General features: G+C 38.9%; 1 protein-coding gene and 1 non-coding gene across 2 annotated transcripts in view; one reads left to right on the top strand and one right to left on the bottom strand.

Moving 5' to 3' along the window:
- The window catches only part of RUNX1 (RUNX family transcription factor 1), a 138,827-nt gene that overhangs the window by 55,185 nt on the left and 68,742 nt on the right, over positions 1 to 14,900 (top strand). The gene's annotated exons all lie outside the window — the stretch shown is intronic.
- On the bottom strand, positions 9,404 to 9,510 carry LOC118840623. Its single transcript, XR_005009793.1, has one exon. It is a non-coding gene; the product is annotated as a U6 spliceosomal RNA (small nuclear RNA).

Raw genomic sequence — 14,900 nt, 5'->3', positions numbered from 1 at the left:
AAGTCACTTAACCCTGTTTGCCATAGTTTCCTTGTCTGTAAAATGAGCTGGAGAAGGAAATGGCAAACCACTGCAGTATCTTTGCCAAGAAAACCCAAAATAGGGCCACGAAGGACTGAAAAACAAATGAACAACAAATCAAAATGTAGTTTCTGTGCCATTTTCCCAAATTGGATCAGAAGTTGCAGCTTCTTTTAAGGAGACATATTTTTTTAAATACTAGATGTTGTCTTGTTTTGCTTTGTTCATTTGCTGACATGCTTCCATGAGAAGGTTCTTGGAAAATAAGTTCTGTTCCTTAAGTGATTCATACTTCTGACTTTTCCCTATCATCCACAACCATAAATTAAATAAGTAACTGAATCTGGGTCAGGGTACAGGGAGAGGGACATCCATATATGAGTATTAAAGGGTAAACTATTCTCAAATAGGTGCTGTGTTTCATCACTGAAGTTTAAAAGTCAAGAGAATGTTATGCTCTGAGCAAAGGAGAGCCAGCATTCTATGATTGGAAGCCCAGTAGAATGGACAGGACTTTGAGCCCTGGTGTGGCCCCTGCCTAACTGAACAACCATAAGCAAATCAATTCACCTCTTGGGTCTCAGTTCCTTTACCCAGATGATATGGATCTTTAAGTTCTCTTACTTCTGGAGTTCAGCAATTCTACAAGTTAATAGCACAAAAAAAATCCTGTATCACTGAGTTAGATTGCACTTTAGTCAGCCTGCTAACATATGAAGCATGATCAGACCAAATTAAGAAGTCAGGAAAAGAGGCTAAAGGGGGGGAAGAATGTACACCTGCCTATTGTGCAAAAGAAAAAAAGTGTGAGTTTTACTCCAGAGTAATATAATATGAGCAAAGATATCATATTAACATATCTCTGAGATATTGGCAACCTGCAAAAAAGGATAGAGAGACGTACATAAACCCACAAAGTTTAGGGAGGAAAAACCCCATATAAACCTACAAATATGGCTAATTTCTTGATACTGTTTGGTCAGAAACCTTTATGCTACGTCATACCTTAACTCACACACCAACCCATACTATTTTTACTATTATAGATGTGGCATTGATTTAATTGTTAATCATTCTGAAAGCTTCTGTCTCCTTCTTCCTACACACGATATTATGGGCTGTTCTTCATTACCTGCTCTACCTTCACAATCTTCACAATCTAGCCACAAAGAGTTTTGGTTGACCACATCACTTCCCTATTGAAAGTTAATACTGTTTGACTCATTCTGTGTAACTAACCTGGAGCCAAAGAAAACAAGCCAAAGAATAACCTGCTTGTATGCAGTTTGGAAAGTTCTCAGAGGCCCTGCTTTCAAAATACTATACAGTAGCTTTACTATATCTCCTCTACTGCAGCTGCAAAGAAAGTGAAGGAAGCAGAGGGTGGGGAAGATTGAGGGAGGAGGGAATGGGGGGAAGAGAAGACTGGGCATAACCTCTTAAAATTTATGAGCTTTCCCTGAACTGAGGTTCTACTTGTACACATCGGAGTATTCATACAGAGGGGAGACTGTTTAAGAAGTTAAAAGTGAGAAAAAAGTTCAAAACGTTTCACTGAAAAGTCAGTTCTCTGGCTGCCTTCATAGTATAACATTGCTATGCAAAGCTGTTATGAGTTAACTAGCATACTGGAGGAAAAAAATACTTGAAAAAGTATTTTTTGTTTTTGATGGGATTAAGGATCAGGGAGGGTGGATGTTGTTGGGATCCAAGGGTGAACCGTTCAGACTCTTGGGATGCGTGCTCTCCCTTTCATTACTGATGCAGGTGTGGTAGGAAGGAGAATTAGGGAGACCCTTATGTCCCAGAAGAAACATGGAAATGTGGAACTTCTATTACAAGGTCACCAGGCATGCATCAGACAGTTTTGTTTTGTTTTGTTTTTCACTAATCTATGGCTCTTAATATCCCAGGTGAAATAAGTGACTTGTATTGGTCCATTAGTTAATGGCAAGTGTCCCCATGATGGAAAACCCTTTTCAAGTTGTTGTTAGCTGCCAAGTATCATTGGCAACCACAGTCGAGCATAAAAATGAGCTTTTCACATTTACAAAATTATTTTTAGAATGACAAGTATAATGCTCCTTTCCTGGATGATGGAGAAGAGGGTTTGAAAGACTGTTCTTAAAACATATGCACACTTGTTCAACTCACTCAAACCACAAACACCCCAGACTATTTTTTATGAGCCTATTTTTTTTAAAGTGATTTTTGAAGGCATTGGACTCTTGCTGTAGCTAAGGCCCTGGGTTGGGATTGCCATCATGTCCGCATTTTGCCGAATGAGAAAATGAGATTCAGAGTAGTAAAGTAGCACTGCTAGTAACTGTCAGAACTGTCAGAATCAAACCCAGTTTTCTGATTCCAAGACAAGTATTCTTTCCACTACACAGCTAACTTGGGTTGGGGTGATTGAGGTTTTTTGTTTATGTTTCTTCGTTTTTTCATTTGCATTGGATGTGATCGGCAAAGGTGACTAGATACAAGACTGACTGGATCTTTTCTGATGTTTTTGATAGTGGACATAGGGGCTCAAACTAGATGAAGCTTGAGGCTTTATGAAGTACTTTAATGTCTCCCTTAAGCCTCTACCCTGCTGCAGCCTCACCAGAATGGTTAGGTTTCAGTGTGCTCAGTATGCCATGTTGCTGTGACGTATCATGCAAAATGAACAAACCATTCACAGGCTCCCTAAGTTAAAGGCAGCAGCTTCGGTAGCATTTCTGGATGAGTGCATTAAAACCCAGCCATGTTGAGGAGAGAAGCTTAAGTGAAAAGTAAAGACTTCAGGAACCCTCAAGTTTAATTCAGTCTGGGACACCAGGTCAAACACAAAAATCAAAACATTCCCAGTCAGCAGTGGAGCTAGCCACCTATGCCAATCACATCCAGCCCCGGTTCACCAAACTCAGTTGTCCCAAGCCAGCTGTCAAAGTAGTGTTTAGAAAGCTGAACAGAGGCAATTGTCTCCTATCCTTTTTATTTTTAAAAATCTATTTCTTGAGATAAACCATGACATAGTGAAAAGAGCAGATAGAAAACCTGGGTTCAATTCAGGCTCTGTAGTGATAAGGGCTTTGGCCAGGATACTTTACCAACTGGGTCTCAGTTTCTTCATTTGTAAATGAGGAAAGTTGGAATTAATGATCTCTAAGCTTTCTTCCATTTCTAAATCTTTTGAAATTAAAGACTTACCATGCTTAGTGAAATAGAAATACTAGGAAATCAAGCAACTCTCTCTCTCTCTCTCTCATACACACACATATTCCTACATATGCCTATATACATGTATATATATAAACATACATACATATGTATGTATGTGGGAGGGGAGAAAGAGAAACAACCATAAGTATTGTACTAGCACTCTTTGTAGGCCTCCTTGATGTTCCTTTGATAAAATACTTCATCTCTCAACTGTGGGCAGTTTCTTTGACTGTCCCCTATGCCTAGAATGTTCTCCCTCCTCATCTCTATTTCCTGGCTTTTCTGGCTTCCCCATCTTCTACAAGAGTCATTTCCCAAGCCCTCTTAATTCTGGTGCCTTCCTTCTTTTAATTATTTCCTGTTTTTCCTGTATATGACTTGTTTGTACCCATTCATTTGTTGTCTTCCCCATTAGATTGTGCCCACTGTGATGGCAAGGACTGTTTTGTATCTTTTTGTATCCCCAGAGCTTAGCACAGTTCCCGGCTCATAGTAGGTGCTTCACAAATGTTTATTGACAGACTCATTCACTCTAGTAGAGTGAGAACTTCAATCCAAAGGAGTAGCGTTCAGATCTTGAATCCTACACCTATCAGCTGTGTCAACCAGGTCACTGACTCTTGGTTTCCTTAGCTGGTTTCCTGTATTAACCACCCCGTGATGTGATGAAAGCACCTTGTAAATGTTAAAACTATATAGAAATTGAAATACTCTTATTATCAGATATATGCCTGATCCTTGGGCAGAGGGGACCCTGAGTTCTCAAAAGCTATGCCAGCATGAGACCAGTTCTGATAATGAAATAGGAGGAATTGGTACAGCCTAGTTTTTCCCAATATCTACTTCACAAAGTCCTAGAAAAATGCACCAGAATGAGTCTTGAATGGTAAATCCAAGGAAAAGTCACAATGAGTCATCCCTCTAGCCCAAGTAGGCATATTGAGACAAAGGTTTATGGTTAGACATTAGAGAAAAAGGGTCTATCCAGGAAGATACCAGTATGTTTGAAGGCTTCCAGCTCTGAGACTGAAATGAGGCCTGTGTTTGTGTACTAAGGCAAGAAGTCCAGGATCCAACATGGAGGGGACTAACAGTGGGCAGGGAGTAGAAATAGGAACTAACTTATAGCTCTGTTCCTCATACTTCAGAGCTGTGTCACAGAGGTATACTTAAGGTTGGCAGACCAGGACAAGGAGCGATCATGGGCCTGAGGCTATGTGCTGAGCAAGCATCAAGAACAGAAGTAGAGAGTGACCGTGTGGCTTTGACCCTGGGAGTGGAACTAGGTCTCAGTTCTAGCCCCAAGCCTAGTCTGAAGCCTGTAGCAGAGTAAGTGGGGCAGATAGCTTAGACCAAGAGAGAATCTGCATTTCTTTCACTTTGAACATGCATAGCTTTCCAGCTAACAGTGGACAGGGAAAGCAGAAGTATGATAGAGTTCCAACATAGTGTTAGACCACAGCTGTTTTCCCAGACCCAAAACAAGGTCAGAAGTTTGCAAAGCTCAGACCAGGAAGGCAGTAATCAGACTTTGCTCTGGGTTACACCTCTTTAAAGCCACTGAAAGACTGCAAACCCTCAGTCTGAGATGTCCCAGAGATCCTTGTATAATGCCAAATACCTAGAAAATTCAACATCAAGATCCAAACAATACCAAATATAGTCCAGCCATTCTGTCTAGCTATGCATGGAGTTTGCCCCTAATATAAAGTCTGAAGTAAGAAATAAGGTAAACAACAAAAAAAGAATCCCACCATTAGAGCTATTATGGTGACAAGGATGTTTGAGACACCGATATATAAGAGAATGACTGCAAAATGTCTTCAAACAAAATCTCAAAGGAAAACACAGATTGGGCACAAGTTAAAGTAGAATTACTCAAAAAAAATGAAGAGAGCTTTTTTAGAGTTAAAATCATTATAAATGAAAATATAGTACTAGAAGAAAGAATTAGAAAAGGATTGAGAGATAAAAAGATTTGGAAAATTAAAAAAACTTAGCAAAAAAAGACATATAAAACTTGACCAAGCAATATACTACCTGAAAATTACAGTTGATGAAATAGAAATTACTCACTCTAAGACAACAAAAATCTTTTTTAATAGTAAAAATGCTGAAAAAATAGAAGAAAATATTACAACTAACCTGGAAAAGAGGTCAAGGGAAGATAATTTAAGAATCAGTTGGTCAACTAGCATTTGTTAAGCACCTACTATGTGTCAGGTACTCACTGAACTACTTGATAGCTGTGATAAAAACAAAAGTACTTAAACGTAGTATTTCAAGAAATCCAGGGGGATTTCTGGCTATATCTTTTAGAACCAGAGGACAAAATGAAAATAGAAAGAATTTCAAAAATCAAAACCCTTATGACATCATAGTAAAACCCCAGAGTTTCCAGATTAAAGGAAAAAATGCTCCAGTTAGCCAAAAAGAAAGAATTCAGCTGTCAAGGAGCCACAGTCAGGATCACAGGAGATTTATCAGACAATACTACACAGGAGGGGAGGACTTGAAATATGACATTCCAGAAGGCCAAAGATATAGGCTTACAAACAAGAATATGTTACTCAGCCAAACTGAGCGTAATCCCACAAGGTGAAAGAAAATGTGCTTTTATTGAAATAAATGAAATCCAAGCATTCTTGATGAAAAAAAATCATACCTGAGTAGAAATCTTGCTAGATAAGCATAGGAATCAAGAGAAAAATTAAAAGATAAATATGAGCGAACCATCATAAAGGACCAAACAAACATGAAATGTTTACATTCTAATAAGGGGAGTTCCCTGGAACCAGATAGATTTACAAGTAAATTCTATAAAATATTCAAAGAAAAATTAATTCTAATATCAAGTTATCTGTTTAAAAAATAGGAAAATAGTGGGTCCTACCAAATCCATCCTATGATACCAACACAGACTCATTATTACCTCTGCTATTTGATACAATATCCAAACTAGTTAGCTGTACAAGTAAGACAAGAAAAAGAAATAGAGGATAATAATAAAGAGGAAACAAAATTATCACTTTTTTCAGATTGTTTAGAGAACCCTAGAGAATTAACTACAAATTAATTGAAACAATAACATCAGCAAAATTGCAGGATATAAAAGAAACCCATGTAAATCATCAAAATTTTTGTATATTACCAACAAAACCCAGCAGGAAGAGACAGAAGAGAAATTCCATTTAAAATGACCACAGAATGTACAGAATACATGGGAGCCTGTATGAATGCAACTACAAAATAGCATTTACATAAAGACCAACCTAAATAATAAGAGAAATATTCGTTGTTCATGGATATACTGAGCCAACATAATAAAAAGAACATTGCTACCAAAATTAATTTACTTATTAAGTGCCATACTAAGCAAACTACCAATGTATTACTTTATGGAACTGGGTCAAGGTTCTCAAGGAAATAATGGGGGAAAAGGTGAGAAAAAATTGGAGCTAAGCAGTACCAGATCTCAAACCATACTAGGAAACAATCATCAAAGTGATTTGGTACTGATTAAGAAATAGAGAAGTAACTAATTGGAATAGATTAGGTGTGCAAAATACAGAAGCACATGAATACAGTTAGCTTAGTGTTTATAAAATCTAAATACCCTATCTACCAGGGCAAGAACTCAATGTTTGACAAAAACTCTCAGGAGAGCAGTCTTGCAGAAACTCTATATAGATCAAAATCTCACACTATATACCAAGAAAATCTCCAAATGGGTCCATGACTGAGACATAATGGTGACATAAAAAACAATTTGGAGGAGCCAGGATGAAATTTGCCTTTCAGATCTTCAGATATGGAAAGAATTGATGACCAAGTAAAGAAAAGAGGCAAAATGGACTATTTTGATTACATTTTTTAAAAACTACACAAACAAAAGTAATGTTGCTAAAATTAGAAAGGAAACTAGTAACTGGGGAAAATGTCTTTGAAGAAAGTTTCTCTGATCAAGGTCTCATTTCTATTATATGTAAGGACCTTATTCAAATTTATAAAAATAAGATTGGTTCCTCAAATGATAAATAGTCAAAGGATATGAACAGGCAGTTTTCAGTGGAAGAAATCCAAGGTATTATAATAGCCATTTGAAAATTAAAATACTCCAAATCACTATTAATTAGAGAGATGGAAATAAAAGCAACTCTGAGAATGTACCTCCTATGCATTGGATTGACAAAACTAACCAAAATAAAAGGAAAATGACAAATGATGGAGGGATTATGTGACGACAGGTATAAGAATATACTATTGATAGAGCCATGAATTTCCAGTCATGGTGGAAAGCAGTTTGCTGCTATTCCCCAAAAGGTACTAAATTGTGCACACCCTTTGACATAGCAATGACGTTACCAGATCTACACTCAAAAGAGATCAAAGAAAAAGGAAAAGTGCCCAAATGTTCAAAACCATTCACAGCAACTTTTTGTGTTCTAGCAGAAAACTGAAACTAAGGGAATTCGCCTAAATTTGGAAAAGGCAGAATAAATTATGATATATGAGTATGACAGAATACCATTGAGGATTTAAGAAATTATGGAGACAGTTACAGATATATAAACTGATATGGAGTGAAGTGGGCAGAACCAGTGGAACAATTTATACAATAATAGCAGTGTAAAGGCAAACAATTTTTAAAGTCTTCAAAATTTGAATCAGTTCAGTGACCAACCAGGATTTCAGGGGACCAATAAAGCTGCCTACCTCTTAAGAAAGAGGTAATGGTCTCAGGAAACAGATGGAGATTTTCCTTTGGAGGGGGGGGAACAGGGAGGAACATGGCCAATTCAAGAGTTAGTTTTTCTTGACTATACATAATTGTTTCAAGGATGTATTTGTTTTGTTTTTTGAATGGGAAGGATGGAATGGAGAGAAAAGAAATATTTTTGGTTAATTGAAAAATAAATAAATAAAAAGAACAGAGTGTGTAAGCATAAGACAAGCTTTGGCAGGTCCTATCATGCTGGAAAGACTTCAAGTATGGGCCTGGCATTGAATCCAATGTCTGTCACCCAAGGACCAGCCAAACTAAGTTCACAAAGGCTCATCATCAGGTTAGCTGAAGGATGATGAATTTTTCTGCCACAGTAACTATAGAAGACTGGCTACCAAGTACTAGGTGAGGGATTGTGATACGCGTAGGTAAAAACCAGTGAAACCATGGATCCTTGAACTACTGACACACTACAATTTATGTTGTTGTTACTGTTACTTGATTTTGAAGAGAGCCTGGGAGAGAAAGTTTGGGTTAATCCTTTAAAAGACTTCAATTAGTAGTTGTTTCCTATCTCTCCTTCTCTCCTAAAATGCCAATTCAAAGCTGTTGATGAGATTACTCATGGGAAAATTCCTGTTATGCCAAGCCACTAAGCTTTGTTGTTAGGGTTGTTAAATGAATGAATGAATAAATGAACGAACAAATGGGAAAAGTATGTATTAAATTCTTATTATGTACAAAACACTTTATTAAGTGGCAGAGATACAAACAAAAGGACAGTCCCTAATTGCAAGGGGCTCATGTTTTAGTGGAGATGACACATATGAAAGGTAGGTCCTGTGGTCCTTAGGATGCGGTGGCAAATTATATGATAGTGATTCTTCTTTAATGTTATTTCCACTAATAAAATTATATTAGTTTCTGCTCTGATAATGCCAAGGACTTTGGTGACCAGAACTTTCTTTTCTGGGTCTTCAGTAACAGTGGCTTTAGCACCTGCAGGAGCAATTGCCAGGCTGCATCTCAACAGGGATTATTTCCAAGGATTATAGCTGAGGGAAGTGGGCTGAGAGCTCTACTACTTCCAAGGCTCTTGGGTTCAGGGTTCTAGATTGTCTCCATCAGAGTCCAGTGCAGGATGGTGGTTGGTTGACTTGTACGGCACATGCTGCCTCCTTTCTCTCCCTTGGAATGTCTTGCTCTTTCAGCCAGCTTGGGTTGCCTATGCCGTATGTGACATTTGGTTGACAGTTTGTGGGACTGACTGGCCAATTCTTCATAGAGTTTCTTTCCAGGTGATGCCTTTCAGGGCTGGGCCGGAAGCAGGACCCATGGTCTGGGACCCATGGACCCAGGGCTCCTTTGCCAGTCTGTTGGTTGCAGTTGATCCATAGCTGTTGCTGGTGGTGATGAGGAAGACATGCTTTCACTTATTCTTTTTTTCATAAAAATATGGAGCGCTTCATGAATTTGTGTGTCATCCTTGTACAGGGGCCATGCTAATCTTCTCTGTGTCGTTCCAGTTTTAGTATATGTGCTGCCTAAGCAAGCACTTCACTTATTCTAAAAGAAAAAAAAAGTATACATTAGCATATAGGCTATGAGGAAAATATTCTGTTGTCTCCTGGGCAAAGAGTTCCTCCATGACTGGGGGAATTCATTCAACAAATACTTATTTTTTTAATTACCAATTTAGTATTTTATTTTTCCCCAATTACATATAAAAACAGTTTTTAACATTTGTAAATTTTGAGTTCCAGATTTCCTCCCTCACCCCCCACCCCACCACATTGAGAAGGCAAACAATTTGATATAGGTTATACATGTATAGTCATGCAAAGCATTTTCATATTTGTCATTCACCAAATACATATTGATCAACTACTCCATCCTTCACTGTTCTAGGCATGACAGAGTATACAAATAAGTATGAGGCAGAGTCTTTTCCCTCAATAAGATTATTATATAAATTATAATATTTTATAATTATAAATTTGAATATATCATTATATAAAATATAATTACAATATAAATTATAATATAAAAATTATAAAGTTGGGGGACATAGCAACAGTTTAGGAGATGTTCCAAGGCTATAGACCATGAGTTCAGGGAAGAGAGAAATCATTGTGGACTGAAATTCAATAGAAATTATCTGAAGGAGGTATGACTTAAACTAAGCCTTCCAGGGTGGGTAGAATTTTTAGAGTAATGAGTGTGAAGGACATTTTAAGGGTGAAATAAGGGCTAGCTTGGATCGTATTTATAAATGCAATGAACAGGGGACTTTTGGCACCAGGAATGACAACACCTGGTCTACTAGTGAAGATGACATTTGTAGAAAATATTTATAGAAAGTTGTTTCAACAATTTGTCTAATAGCTGCTGTGGGGATGTAAAAGCAACAACAACCAGCTCACAGAATGCTGCAAGCCCAGGTTCTTTTGATCTGCTTTACTAAGGAAAGCTACTTTAAGGGGTTAACAATCTTACTTTAATCCAGTATACAAATATCATTCACTCAGTTCAGGGGGAAAAGCCAGCACTCTGTGCTTCAGAGCAAATACAAACAAATTACAGACATCAATAGACAGACCTTGTCTGATTAGAATCTCAATGCATAGTTACCAGAGTTTAACAAAGTCCCGACATCCGGGTTTACAAGCTGGAAGGTTCTACAGCTGCCTGGAGTCTCCACATCAGTGTGCCACCAAGAGTGAGAGCCCAAGCAAATATTTCTGTCTTCTCTTTTTATGCACTGTCATCAAACTGAGTGACCAAAACTTAGGCTCTTACTATTGGCTCTAGAGTTAGCACCTCCCCGTAGGACCCTGAGGGCTTCACACCCACGTTGGCTTAGCACCTAGTAGTTAGGGGTTTGGGGTCTACTTGAGAGCAAAGATATAATCAGACCTCCCTTCAATGGCCCCACCTGAAGCCCCACCTTAGTTACCAATTCACACCCACATAGGCTTAGCACCTAATAGATAGGGGTTTGGGCCTGGGGCTTAGTACCTAATAAGACTCAATCAAAGACACCCAGCTTAATTGATATTACGAAAGTAAAAGGAGTTCAGTCTCCATATTCTTCTGGGTCAGCTGCCTTAACCCCCAAATACTGGCTATAGATGAAATTGGGAGATTCTGTCAGCTAACTCCCCAAGTGTGATATTTGACTCCATCTCAATGATGAGTAGTATAGGAAGTTGGTATTTTTGAAGAAGACTGGGGGCATCCATTTGGAGGACTAGAGCACATTCCTCACAGAATTGTTGGGGCAAGACAACTGAAGGGAAACCAGAACAACTTGGACAAGAGTAGGGCTGACCTTCAGAAAAAATGTGAGAGTAGTAAAATCCCATCTATGGTGCTCCCATCTTCTCCCAAACACCTCCCTCACTTTACCAGGGCCCCAAACTGCCTCAGCACCAAAGTGACTCACAGGTACCAAATAGCATCACCACTCCCCGTATTGAGTGTATCTTAGCCATGTCCTTTAGGAGCTAGTCCTAGGCAGCTGAAACTAATTTGAAGTTCTTCCAATTTCCCCACCCCCCTTTTTGCCTAGATATGACCATTAGTGCTTGGATTACACCTTATTTTCCCAGTTTGTCTGTTTTGTTCTGGCCTCACTTTCCGACCCACCGAATCTTGACGCTAAGATGCTATTCTTCTGTAGCAGTCATTTGAATTCTCTTGACTCCCTGATCCTACCTGCTAACAACCATCAATTCCATATAAATCCTGCTGCCATCTATTATGTCTGCTCCTACTTCCAAAATGCTGAAGGAAATTGAAGGAAATTATGAAATCGTGCTGACTGGGTCCACAATAAATTTATGCTAACTAACCTCAACTGGGCCTTCATTGCTACAAGGTCATCCTTTTATTCACATCTTGTTGACTCTCTAAACCAGGGGTGGGGAACCTGTGGCCTCACAGCCACATGTGGCCCTCTAGGTCCTCAAGTGTGGCCCTTTGAATCCAAACCTCAGGATTTGTTCTGTGTTCTGAAGTTTGGAGTCAGTCAAAGGGCTGTACTTGAGGACCTAGAGGGCCACATCTGGCCTTTTGGCCGCAGGTTCCTCACCCCTACTCTAAACCATTTTTTCTGCTCATATCTACAATTCAACCCCCTCTTAACAAATGATTTTGCCTCCCAACTTGTGTTCTTATTTTACTGAAAAGACTAGCCATCCAACTTGAATTCTCTCCACTCTCCTCTTCCACTCATTTTAACATCTCAGCCTTCTTCTTTTTAATCTCAGAAGGTAAACTCCTTGAGAGAATGGGCTGTATCTTACATATCTTTTTGTTGCCAGGCCATATATTATTACCTTTCAGGCTATACTGCAGGAGATTGCCTGCTCTGGCAGTGGAAAGGCTAACCCTGGTCAAGAGGAAAAAGAAAATCTAATCCCTTCTTTCTGCTGCAAAATGGAGTTATGCCCCTAGTCACTAGACAGATGATGAGACCAATGCTGAGGATGTTTCTTGAGTCCTGGGCCTCAGAGAACATCCAAGAGTGAATGTAATATTTTGCAACCTGGAGCTATTGGTTTGGCACCTTCTTTGTGATATATTCTGGGAAATTAACAAGTGAGACATTAAGGAGAGAGGGTTAAGGTGGCAAAAACTGTTTGAAGCCTAACTTAGTTATTGATTTTGCTTTGAGCTCGGCTGGGTTTTATACCCTCCTTCACTGTTGCTTTCTATATCTTTTGCTTTTATGCCTATCTCTAGCAATTACGTCTTAACTTGTGTCTTAAGGATATTCTTAGGGCATTTTTGTGTGTGGCGGGGAAGATGGAAACTACAAAGAAATGAAGAAGGCTTTTGGCAGCTTTTTGCTTATTTGGGGATGACACTCAGAAACTCTAGTAGTGATTCTTTTTTTGAAAATAAAACATACAGGGGGCAGCTAGGTCGCACAGTGAGTAGAGCACCGGCCCTGGAGTCAGAAAGACCGGAGTTCAAATCCAGCCTCAGACACTTGACACTCTTACCAGCTGTGTGACCTTGGGCAAGGCACTTAACCCCAATTGCCCTGCCAAAAAACAAAAATAGTGATAGTAGTAGTGGTAATAGTAGTAGTGGTAGTAGTAGTGGTGGTGGTAGTAATAGTGATAGTAGTAGTAGTGGTGGTGGTGGTAGTAATAGTGATAGTAGGAGTAGTAGGAGTAGTGGTGGTAGTAGTAGTAGTAATTACTTGCATGGGGGCAACTAGGTGGCACACTGGATAGAATACCAGCCCTGGAGACAGGAAAACCTAAGTTCAAATCAAGTCTCAGACACTTAACTATTGCCCTGCCTTCCTCCCTCAAAAATAAAAAGATAAAGCATACATGTTAAGATGAAAGAAAACTATATAATTTGTGCCCTATTTGAATTCCCAGCTAGATCGTTGCTCACTAAATTGCACACTCTCTGTTGCCGTTTTTTACTTCAGTAAGCTAAATCATTTCCAAATATGACACAATTACAGTTTTACTAAGTCAAAGCTGCCTTTTCTCCAAACCAGCTTTACTCTCTTACATTCTAAAGGTACTGTTGGTTAAACTGAATGTTACCATTCAGGGGAAGCATGGAGGGAAAAAAGATTTTTTTTTCCTTCAGCTTTCGTGTAGGCAGCCTGTGCAACTCGTGAGCTGGTTATTTCAAGGTGAAAAATAGTGCATGACAATACAATGCATCCATCCAATATTTATTAAATGCTTAGTATGTATAAATCACTTTACTGGGCCCTGAATGGGCAGCTAGGTGGCACAGTAGATGGAATGGCCTGGAGTCAGGAAGATTCCTCTTCCTAAGTTCAAATCTGGCTTCAGACACTTACTAGTTGTGCGACCCTGGGCAAGTCACTTAACCCTGTTTGCCTCAGTTTCCTCATCTGTAAAATGGGCTGAAGGAGGAAAAGGCAAACCACTCCAGTAAACTGCTCCAAGAAAACCCCAGATGGGGTCACAATTGAAACAACTACACAGTAGGCCCTAAAAAAGGCAAATAAGACCTAGTCACTACATTGAAAGAGCTTACAACCTAGTAACCCCATGCTTGGGATGCATTCCCTTTGTACCTGTGCTTCGTGGAGCTATGGTGTATGGAGACTGCTTATTTGATGTGAATTGAATTCTACTGAAAGGCATGCCCAAACAAAAATTACTTGACCTTACAGTGTCCAAAACTTCCATTATCGATTTTTCATGTAAGTTAAAGTATTGTACTTCAAAGATTGCAAGCATTTGGTTAGATTTTTGGGAGACTATTATGGAAAAGAGAGAAGATAAAAATTTGTTTCATAAATTAAAGCAACTCAGACCTACCCCCATTCCTGAGTCTTCTGTGAAGATTAAGTTGTAGATTAAGTTGTGAACTCCTTGAGGGCAGGGATTATGTTTTGCTTGTGCATATGTCTGTGTGTGTGTGTGTGTGTGTGTGTGTGTGTTCCCAGTGCCTCGAACATAATAGATGCTTAGTAAATACTGATTAATTGCTGAATTCCCAACTTATCTTCAAAATTTATCTCAAATGCCTCTTCCATGAAGATTTACAGTATCTGATCCCTTTTCTGTTACAACTTTCCTCCTACAGACCTCACAAAACATTTTATTTTTCACTTTTCTAATGAATTTGCCATGTTGCTCTGAGCCAGCTGTGACTCACACCAGTCTAGTAGTTCACTATCTGGACTGAAACAAAAGAAGATACTGATAGACCAGATTACAGTTAACAAAAAAAAAAAAAGAATTTACTTAACAATAGCATGGAAAGGAATTCAGCAAGAATACAACACTGGTTCAGGTAGGCATAGCCCCCCTAATTTCCTCATGCCTGTTTAGGAAAATGCATTTACTTGCTAGGCTCCAGAGGAAGCCCAACCACTTTTGGACTAAGCTTTTTGTAGGCAATCAGAAAGTCATATCAAAGGTTAGAGCCTTAGTCC

Source organism: Trichosurus vulpecula, chromosome 2, assembly GCF_011100635.1.
Source record: "Trichosurus vulpecula isolate mTriVul1 chromosome 2, mTriVul1.pri, whole genome shotgun sequence".
NCBI lineage: Eukaryota > Metazoa > Chordata > Mammalia > Diprotodontia > Phalangeridae > Trichosurus > Trichosurus vulpecula.
Note: the sequence above shows the minus strand (reverse complement) of the source record. Positions and strands in the feature narration are given on the sequence as shown.